At 45.6% G+C, this 10,986-nt stretch overlaps 1 long non-coding RNA gene across 1 annotated transcript; it reads right to left on the reverse strand.

Annotated features, from left to right (window-relative positions):
- Positions 1-2,227: 2,227 nt before the first annotated feature.
- Positions 2,228-9,666, reverse strand: LOC144486290 (uncharacterized). The gene is made up of 3 exons (XR_013496247.1): positions 9,569-9,666; positions 8,799-8,963; positions 2,228-3,937 (listed from the first exon to the last, which is right to left on the reverse strand). It is a non-coding gene; the product is annotated as an uncharacterized LOC144486290 (long non-coding RNA).
- Between the last annotated feature and the right edge of the window lie 1,320 nt (positions 9,667-10,986).

Below are 10,986 nucleotides of genomic sequence, written 5' to 3' on the forward strand. Positions count from 1 at the left end.
TGAGAATAAATTTCTGCACTCATTGGGTTGTGATCCTTTGACATGCTCCATTGTTGAATACACTAGTGGTGGCACAGTGGTTAGCATTGCTGCCTCAAAGCACCAGGGAACCGGGTTCAATTCCACCTTGGGTGATTGCCTGTATGATGTTTGCACATCCTCCCCATGTTTGCGATTCATCCCATTCTCGAAAGTTTAGATGGATTGACCATGCTCAACTGCCTGTTAGTGTCCCAAATATATTGGTTAGGGGGATTAGCAGAATATGTGGGGTTACCGGGATAGGTTCTGGGTGGGATGCTCTGTCAGAGAGTCAGTGCAGATTCAATGGATCAAATGGCCTCCATCTACACTGCAGGTTATGACAGTCTATGACAATTAAGGCTGAGATAGACAAATTTTGGTTTCTCAGGGAATCAAGGGAGTGAGGAGTAAAGTGGAGTTCAATCCCAAGATCTGAAACTCCATAAGCAGCTGGTATGCCCACACCTGGAGTCTGCATCCACAGTTTGGAACCCACACTTTCAAAAAGATATACAGCTGATAGAAAGAGTGCAAAGCTGTGTAACCAGGAAAATGGAAGGCATGAGGGGAATACTTAGTGAGGGATTAAGAATTATTGGATTGCAACCTTTCAAGAGGTTGATTTATGGTTTAGTTCAAATTTATAAATTGATACATGACCTTATTACCCAAGCTTGAAAAGTTCTTTATTCAGAGTTACCATATTTTTGGTGATCGTCAGTATCAACTGCAGAAATTTGATTCACATCTTAATAGTCACAGTTTGTTTTCTCCCCAATAGAACTGCTGATATTTCAAATGATTTTGTTAGGAATGCTGAAAATGTAGTGACCTTTTAGAAAACTTGTCAGAAATATAGTGTGATTTCTATCTATGTATTGTCTGATGATGTTGCTGTTCTTGTTTTAATACTGTGCCTATGTGCTTTGCACTGTATGGCAATAAAGACACATAAACCATAATTGTTTTGAATGGTTTAACGTTATTGATGAGCCACATAGTAAATGTCTGCCCTTATTTCCTGTGTTCTTGTGACTGGACAAGACACAAGCATGGATACTGAGGGGAAAAAAAGGGTGGAAATTGCAGAGGCAATGGTTAAAAGTTTTCTATCTGAGCTAGTTATATGAGTGGTGCCAGAGGACTGGAGAATTGCAAATGATAAATACACTTCATCCAGTTCTGGTCGCCACACTACCAGAAGGACATGGAGGCTTTGGAGAGAGTACAGAGGAGGTTTACCAGGATGTTGCCTGGTATGGAGGGGCTTGGTTATGAGGAGAGATTGGGGAAACAGGGGTTGTTCTCCTTGGAAAGACGGAGGATGAGGGGAGACTTAATAGAGGTGTATAAAATTATGAAAGGCATAGATAGGGTGAACGGTGGGAAGCTTTTCCCCGGGTCGGTGGTGACGTTCACGAGGGGTCATAGGTTCAAGGTGAAGGGGGGGAGGTTTAACACAGATATCAGAAGGACATATTTCACACAGAGGGTCGTGGGGGCCTGGAATGTGTTGCCGGGCAAGGTGGTGGAGGCGGACACACTGGGAACGTTTAAGACTTACCTAGACAGCTATATGAACGGAGTGGGAATGGAGGGATACAAAAGAGTGGTCTAGTTTGGACCAGGGAGCGGCGCAGGCTAATTGTTCCTTGTTTCTCGTGGAAGTGGAAATGACTAGGGTTGGGAAGCATTTTCCGATCAGGGCCATTGTGATCTCCTGGACTCGTTTCGATCGCCTCAGGGGGTCGGAGAGGAATTTCCCAGATTTTTTTTTCCCCATATTGGCCCTGGGGTTTTTCACTCTGGGTTTTCGCCTCTCCCTGGAGATCACATGGTCTGGAATGGGGGGGTGGGGGTGAGTTAATAGGTTGTAATGAACAAAGCATCGTAGCTGTGGGGGACAGCTCGGTGGATAGGATATTGGTATGTAGATAGGCTGAAAAATTGGGCGGGGATCTTGGATTCAGGATTCAATCCTGGACCGGGGAGCGGCGTGGGCTTGGAGGGCCGAAGGGCCTGTTCCTGTGCTGTATTGTTCTTTGTTCTTTGTTCTTCAGAAAAGGCTGTGAGGAAAGTCCAATCAGTTTAACCTCAGCAACGTGAAATATTCTCCAAACACTGGAGATTAAATTAACACTCACTTGTGCTGATGTACATTAAGGAAAACACATACATAATGATTAAAGGGGAATCATATTTTACTTGCTTAAGATTTTAATGAGGGTAACAGAAAAGGTTGATGAGGGTAATGTGGTTAATGTGAACATGGACTGCCAAAAAGCATTTTATAAATAAAGGGGCACACAGCAAACTTGTGATAACATTTGGAGCTGATAGAATAAAAGGGACAGCAGCAACGTGGATAGGAATCTGACAGAGTGACAGGAAACACAGCAGTGGGAAATGTTTTTATTTGGAATGGAGGTCGGTTAAAGTGGGATTCCAGGGGGGTTGGTGTTAGGAATCCTGCTCTTCCTGATACATATTAGAGACATCGGCAATGCTGCACAGAGCACATATTCAAAATTGTGGTAATTACACAATACGTGACAGCATTGTGAACTGTGAGGGGGTAGTGTTGAAGCTCAAAGTTACTTTGACAGCTTGTGGATTAGTGAGACAAGACCAATTTAAAGCAGAGAAGTGTGAAATGATTTATTTCAGTGGGAAGTAAAGGGAGAGACAATATGAAAAAAATGATACAATTGTAAAGGCATGCAGGAACAAGGGACTTGTGATTAAATATGACACTAATAATTGCTGTTTGGGTGACAGCTTGAGAGTGTGGTTACTAAAGTATTTGGGATTGTGAGCTTTATACATAGGGGCACAGTTTACAAGACCAAGCAAGTTATGGGAAAGCTGTATAAAACACTGGTTTGGCCTCAGTTGGAGTATTGCATTATCTGCAGGACAGCACTGTTTAGAAAAGAGGGGAAGGCATAAAAAAGGTTGCAATAAATCTCTGGGCGAGGGTCCAGTGATGAAGAAGTTCAGTTGCATCGGGAGATTGGAGAATTTGGGTCTTTGGTGAAGAGAAGGTTGAGAGGAGATTTGATAGAGGTGTTCAGGATTGTGGAGGGAAGTGGAAGGAGCTGACAGGGAGAAGCTGTCATGTCCCAATCTTCCTCTGTCAGGAAGTGTTCCCCAAACTGAATGAACAGGGCACTGTTCCTGGTTACACTTCTCTGGCAATGCTAAATATTCCGAGTATTTGTTTTAATGTGTAATATTTAAGATAATTATACAAACACAACAAATTGTTTAGAGTAAAGAAGAGACATTAAAAGTGAAAATTCATGTTGACATCTCTCTGCTGGGCTTTGAGTCTTTCCAGTATGGGCCACTGATCTGATTAATCCAATGATGCTTTTCCCAGTCGCCTGCGTAACATGGCTTGAATCCTGGACTTCCAGTTTTTGAACTGCACAGCAGAGCGTTTAAGAAAGTATTGGGGCTGAATGGCCTCATCTGTGCTCCAGTCCTCCTTCCGTCTGGTGAGCTGATCTGACACCCACCCCAGAGTGGAGTTGCTGCACAGATTGCCTTAAAAATGGTCTCTCAGCTGAGGGAATAACTGTGAATCTCATCACCACTTCCATCCTGACTAATTTCCTCCACTTCAAACCGTCTATCAATGCCAGAAGGAGTCAGAACTGGAGTAGGAGTCTCCACCAATGATTCAGTCCCATCTTTGACCACTCGAGCATCCTGCCTTGCCTCACATCTTCTCTGTTCTCCAGCAGCGGTGATGTTCCAGGGTCTTGGCTACTCTGAGTGGCCTGTTCGAGGATCGCCTTGCTCCAAAGCAGCTGCCTTTTGATGTTTGTCAGCAAGTTGTTGAAACTTGGCTCCTCTTCACCTCCAACTTCAGACCAATCGGGGACTTCCATCTTCCAAGCTTCTGGGGCTGGTTGAGCAGAAACAACAATAATTGAGGATTTTGCAGCGTTGCCACATTCAAGCAGATTTCCACCTGGGGCATTTCATTAAACACTGGCTTTTTCACTTCATTAACAACTATAGGAATGGCAATGCAATGTATTGGCCCATTTATCCTCACATAGGATTTTGCACATCATGTTGAAGTTGCACAAGACATTGGGAAGGCCACACTAGGAATACCGTATGCAGTTCTGGTCACCCTATTATAGAAAGACCATTAGTAAATTTGAAAGAGTCCAGAAATGATTTACTAGGATGCGACCGGGACTTGATTGTTTGAGTTATAAGGAGAGGCTGAATAGACTGGGACTTTTTCCCTGGAGTGTAGGAGGCGTAGGGTGATGTTATAGAGGTCTATAAAATAATGAGGGCCACAGATCAGCAAGATAGTCAATATCTTTTCCCAAAGATAGGAGAGTCTAAAAGTGGAGAGCATAGGTTTAAAGTGAGAGGGGAGAAACACAGAGGGTGGAGTCTGGAACGAGCTGTCAGAGATAGCAGCAGAGGTGGTTACAATTTTGCCTGGGCGGCATTGATGAGTTGGGCTGAACGGCCTGTTTCCAGCTGTAAATCTCTGTGCCTGTATGACTATGACTCCAGCCCGATCCGGAAACGATGCAGGTTGTCACTATCATTGCTGTAAGTGGGAGGTGGACAATGCTCATTCACAACATCTGTATTCCGTTTGAACAGCTGGCAGGTAGAACACCAAATCAATGGTAAATATTCTGTCAGCATCCAGTGAAACTGGGGAACTATGTTAACGGGTCGGTATATTGACAACACAGGACTCTGTGACAATAGCTTCATCCCCAACAGGATGATGTCACCACATCCACAATTTCCCCAGTTTGGAGATTCCAGTCAGGAAGCAAGGAGCAAAGTGTAAGACACCAGAGAAAAGACAAGAGATCTTCATTTCTATCAAACAAATCATTATGTCAGGAGTTCCCAAAGGACAGCCAATGAATGACTTCTTTAAGAGGTCATAGTCATAGAATTTTACAGCACAGATAGAGGCCATTCAGCCCCTCGTGTATGTACTGGCCATCAGCATCTATCTATTCTAATCCCATTTTTCAGCGCGTATTCAAACATGTACGACCTGATGAGGGAACCAAACGTAACATTTCCAGATTTGCTGACAACACAAAACTGGCGGAATTGTGAGTTGAAGGAGAATGCATGGAGGCTTCAAGGTGATTTGGACAACTTGAGTGAGTGACCAAACACATGGCAGATGCAGTACAACGCGGCTAAACGTGAAGTTCTTCATTTTGGTGTGAAAAACAGAAAGGACAGGATGAGAGGAGATCTGATTAAAACATAAAATTCTAACAGGGCTGGACAGATTAGCTGCAGGAAGGATGTTTTCCTTGGTTGGGGAATGTAGAACAAGAGGACACAGTCTTAGGATACGGGGTTCACCATTTAGGAAGAAGAGGAGAGATTTCTTCACCCATAGGGTGGTGAACCTGTGGAATTCTCTACCTCAGAAGCTGTGGAGACCAAGTCACTGCATATATTCAAGAAGGAGAGAGAGGTTTTTTTTAGATTTTACTGGCATCAAGGGGTGTTGGGAAAAATGAGAACATGGAATTGAGATAGAGGATCAGCCATGATCACATTGAATGATGGAATAGACTCGAAGGGCTGAATGGCCGACTCCTCTTCCCAGTTTCTATGTTTTCAAGTTCTGATGAAAGGTCACAGACCTGAAACACTAACTCTGTTTCTCTCTCTGAACAGATGCTGCACAATTTGCTGAGCTTGCTTTTCTGCTTTCATTTCAGATTTCCAGCTTCCGAACAGAACCCAGCCAGAGTCAGCACCTTCAGGAGAGAGAGAGAGGAACCAGTGAGTGTAGAACTGAACCCAGCCAGAGTCAGCACCTTCAACAGAGAGAGAGAGAGAGAGAAAAACCAGTGAGTTAGAACTGAACGCAGCCAGAGTCAGCACCTTCAATAGAGAGAGAGAAACCAGTGAGTGTGGAACTGAACCCTGTCAGAATCAGCACCTTCAGTAGAGAGAGAGATAGAGAGAGGAACGAGTGAGTGTAGAACTGAACCCAGCCAGAGTCAGCACCTTCAACAGAGAGAGAGAAACCAGTGAGTTAGAACTGAACCCAGCCAGAGTCAGCACCTTCAGTAGAGAGAGAGAGAGGAATCAGTGAGTGTAGAAGTGAACCCAGCCAGAGTCAGCACCTTCAATAGAGAGAGAGAAACCAGTGAGTTAGAACTGAACGCAGCCAGAGTCAGCACCTTCAATAGAGAGAGAGAAACCAGTGAGTGTAGAACTGAACCCTGCCAGAATCAGCACCTTCAGTAGAGAGAGAGATAGAGAGAGGAACCAGTGAGTTAGAACTGAACCCAGACAGAGTCAGCACCTTCAAGAGAGAGAGAGAGAGAGAAACCAGTGAGTGCAGAACTGAACACAGCCAGAGTCAGCACCTTCAGTAGAGAGAGAGGAACCAGTGAGTGTAGAACTGAATCCAGCCAGAGTTAGCACCTTCAGTGGAGAGAGAGAAACCAGTGAGTGTAGAACTGAAGCCAGCCAGAGTCAGCACCTTCAGGAGAGAGGGAGGAACCAGTGAGTGTGGAACTGAACCCAGCCAAAGTCTGCACCTTCAAGAGAGAGAGAGAGAGAGAGAAACCAGTGAGTGCAGAACTGAACGCAGCCAGAGTCAGCATCTTCAGGGGAGAGGGAGGAACCAGTGAGTGTGGAACTGAACCCAGCCAGAGTCAGCACCTTCAGGGGAGAGAGAGGTAACTAATCTAAACCCTGTATTCAAGAACAGATGATGTGGAGATGCCGGTGTTGGACTGGGGTAAACACAGTTACAGCTTTAACAACACCAGGTTAAAGTCCAACAGGTTTATTTGGTAGCAAATGCCATTAGCTTTCAGAGCGCTGCTCCTTCGTCAGATGGAGTGGAAATCTGCTCTCAAACAGGGCACAGTTTGCTTCTGTGGATGAGAGGGGTGTGGAGGGATATGGTCTGACGAAGGAGCAGCGCTCCGAAAGCAAATGGTATTTGCTACCAAATAAACCTGTTGGACTTCAAGAACAGAGGCAGAAAAGAAAGAGGGAACCAATGAACAGTGAGCTGAACGCCGGTCAGCGGGCAGTTGCTGGAGTCCATCATCAAGCATTTGGAAAGCAGGGTTATAATCAGCATGGATTTAAGGGAGGGAAATCACGCTTGACAATACTACTGGAATTCTTTGAGGATGTAACTAGGAGAGTAGACCAGGAAGAACCTGTGGATGCGGTTTATTTAGACTTTCAGAAGGCTTTGGACAAGGTCTCACATGACGTTTTTAAGTTTTAAAGGTTAATTTGTTTTTTAGTGTCAGAAGCAGGTTTACATTAACACTGCAATGAAGTTATTGTGAAAATCCCCCACTCGCCAGACTCTGCTGCCTGTTCAGGGAGAATTTAGCATGACCAATATACCTAACTAGCACATCTTTCAGATTGTGGGAGGAAACTGGAGCACCCAGAGGAAACCCACATAGATGCAGACGTACATAGATGTACATGCAGACTTCACAGTGACAGTGACCCAAGCCAGGAGTCGAAGCCGCGTCCCTGGCGCTGTGAGACAGCAGTGCTCACCACTGTGCCACCTCTCTACTATATAAAATTAAAGTACATGGGATTGCAGGTAGTGCCTTGTGATGTATAGAAAGCTGGTGAACAGACAGGAAGCAAAGAGATGGCATAAATGGGTATTTTTCCAATTGGAAGGCAGTGATTAGTGGGGTACCGCAGGGATCTGCGCGAGGACCCCAACTGTTCATATTATATATTAATGATTTGGACACGGGAGCTAAATGTATTATCTCCAAATATGTAGATGATACAATTGTGTGGGAGGGTGAGCTTTGAGGGGCATGCAGAGATCCTCCAGCGTGATTTGGACAGGCTGAGTGTGTGGGCATCTACATGGCAGATGTAGTATTATGTGGATATTATGGCAGATGATGAAATTTGAATTCACTATGAATCTGCAATCAAAAATCTAATTGTCGCTTGTCATTGAACCCTATCTGGTTTACTAATGTCCTCAAAGCAAGGAATTCTGCTGGGCCCGAGTGTGTTTGAATTGTCACGTCTAAAGGTAACAAAAGCATGGATGAGGGTTTCAGGGATGGGTGAGTTGAGGTATTACAAACACTGTGTGATGTTACACAGCTGGAAATAGGTGATCTTGGTGAAGGAACAGATATGTGGTTGGAATCTTATTTCCGAGTCTGATGAGGTGCCAAGATTATGAGGGTTTGTTTCAAACTCGGACATTGACCAGTGGGAGATGGACTCAGTGACTGAGAACAGAATTTGTAGTGGAAACATTGGTCTTCCAAATATTTAATTGGGGGAATTCTCTGCTTAGCCAGTACTCGAGGTCGGAGAAGGAGTGTAATAACTTAATAACAGGGGATTGGTTGTGAGAGGTGATGGCGAGGTAGAGCTGGGTGTTATCAGCAGACATGTGAAAACTAACACTGTGCTTTCAGATAATATCACTGAGGGGTAAGGTGTAGATGAAAAATAGGAGGGAGCCAAGGATATATCCTTGGGTGATTTCGGTGGTAACAGAACGGGATGGGAAGAGAAACCATTGCAGGTGATACTCTGCATATGACCAGAAAGATAAGAATGGAACCGGCCGAGTGCAGTCTTACCCAGCTGAACAATCCCTCCTCATCTCCTCATCCTTCTCAACCGACCCACACCTTTGACATGGTTGACTGCCCCATTATGCTCCAATACCTTCCCACTGTCAGGTCAAGTGTGCACAGCAGGTGAAGATGTTAATGTACCTGATATCCTGGGAAAACTAATGATGGATGAAGGGCTGGGCCTCAGTAAACGAGTGGAGAGAAAGCTGGAGTTCTCAATCATCTTCATCTCGAGTGGCAGTTCCTCCCTCTCAATATGTGTGGTGAGATCAGGCCATTCTGCTCAGTCAGGAACACCCAGACTGACTGTAAGAGAGAGAGAGGCTGTAATTAGAACCAAACAATAAGGGAGATTCACTCAAAGTAACCAAGCCCCATCCCAAAACAGAGCACAGGAAGATCCCAGTATCTAACCGTGGCCTTTGCAAAGTGAGCTGCTCTAACCTGCTGTGACACTGAGCCCAACACACAAAGCACGGGAAGATCCCAATTTCTGTGCTGATTGGTCTGACTCCAGGGAGTTTGCAGTGCCGCTATTGCCCTCTTTTTAGGGCAGTGCCACTATTGCTGAGACGGGGGAACTGCAGCGTGACATGTTTACACAGGAAGCTGCCATTGGAAACACTAAGCTGCGGATTTATAGAATCCGACAGTGCAGGAGAAGGCCATTCTGCCCATCGAGTCTGCACCAACTACAATCCCACCCAGGTTCTACCCCCAGCACTGACCCGAGCTGGTCCCCATGAAACGAAGGAGCAGTTTAGCATGGCCAATCCACCTCACCCGCACATCTCTGGACTGTGGGAGGAAACCGGAGCACCCGGAGGAAACCCACGCTCCCCACGCTGAGGCAGCAGTGCTAACCACTGTGCCACCCCATTTACAGCCGGGCAGGATGAGATTCCCGCTACCAAAACCCTTCACCCATCCGGTGCCCCGCTGTGGATGGATCCGGACCCGGGGACTGAAGCCACTTGCGGTACATTTGCTGCCGCTCCGCGCGGTGTCTGATGGGCCCGGGGTAAATCCACGCCAACGGCCTGCGACCGACAGCTGGGAAAACCAATCGGAAATTGACGCATCGCGATTATCCAATGGCCGCTCTGCGCCCACTGAGTGACAGCTGCGTTATCCAATCAATGGGTTCCATAGTCAGAAGTTCGAGACCATTGAAAATGATGCTCCCAATTGTAACCAATCGCAGACCGCGTTGCTAACAACAACAGCCCCACAATGTGATTGACATCTTGTCTAGCCAATCGTAACGCAGTGTCCAATCGGACTGTGCCGCTCGTGCGCGACTGCCGGTCCGATGGTCGTGGGTTATCGTTGATATTTGCCCTCTTTTTTGGTCAAACCAAATAAACAAACTCGTGAGCGTCACTCCCAGCCCAGCGTCATTGCGTCATTCAATTCGATCCGGAGCTGAAACCAATGAGAAATCAAAGAGCTGGAGGCGGAAAGAATCCTTAAAGTTGGACCGCTCACACAATTATAGTTGTACAATTATAATTTGTTGATGGCAGTTAAAGCGGCAAAATGATTGCGGAAAGTCAGAGGATGCAAAAGCTGGAACCCGCGGGAAAGGAATGAGGAAAGAAATGAAGGGAACAGGCGACAGAAATGAACGAGAGGAAAGCAAGCTGGAAGCCAGGGGTTTTTAGAGAGGGTATTCCAGAGCTGAAACCCAGAGAGCTGAAAGTACGAATATCACTGGTGGAGTGAACCAAGTAAGAAGTCTAACAACACCAGGTTAAAGTCCAACAGTTTTATTTGGTCGCAAAAGCCACTAGCTTTCAGAGCGCTGTTCCCTCATCAGGTAAGTCAGGTAACGTGATGAAGGAGCAGCGCTCCGAAAGCTCGTGGCTTTTGCGACCAAATAAACATGTTGGACTTTAACCTGATGTTGTGAGACTTCTTACCATGAGGGCAGAATCAGTGGAGCTCAGATATCTCAGAGGATTGTTATGCCGGAGTTGATGAAAGGGAGGAAGAGCTGAGGACATGGAGGGTTTTGGAAACACGGATAAGAATATTAAAGTTGAGACATTACTTAACCACGAGTCAGTGTTTGTCACTGAGCACAGGGTTGATGCATTAACGGTATCTGGAGTAAATTCTGATTTAATGATGAGAAATCAATTAGCAGCTTTCTGGACACTGCAGCAAAATAAATCGGATCAGAAGTGGACCACTTGGCCCCTCAAGCCTGCTGCTCCATTCAATAGGATCATGTTTTAGATTCCAAACCACAGAATCTTTACAATGCCGTAACAGCCCATTTGGTCCATCAAGTCTACACTGCCTTATTGAAATTGCACGCTACCTA

The sequence above is a fragment of the Mustelus asterias genome, unplaced genomic scaffold, assembly GCF_964213995.1.
Source record: "Mustelus asterias unplaced genomic scaffold, sMusAst1.hap1.1 HAP1_SCAFFOLD_311, whole genome shotgun sequence".
NCBI classification, from domain to species: Eukaryota; Metazoa; Chordata; class Chondrichthyes; order Carcharhiniformes; family Triakidae; genus Mustelus; species Mustelus asterias.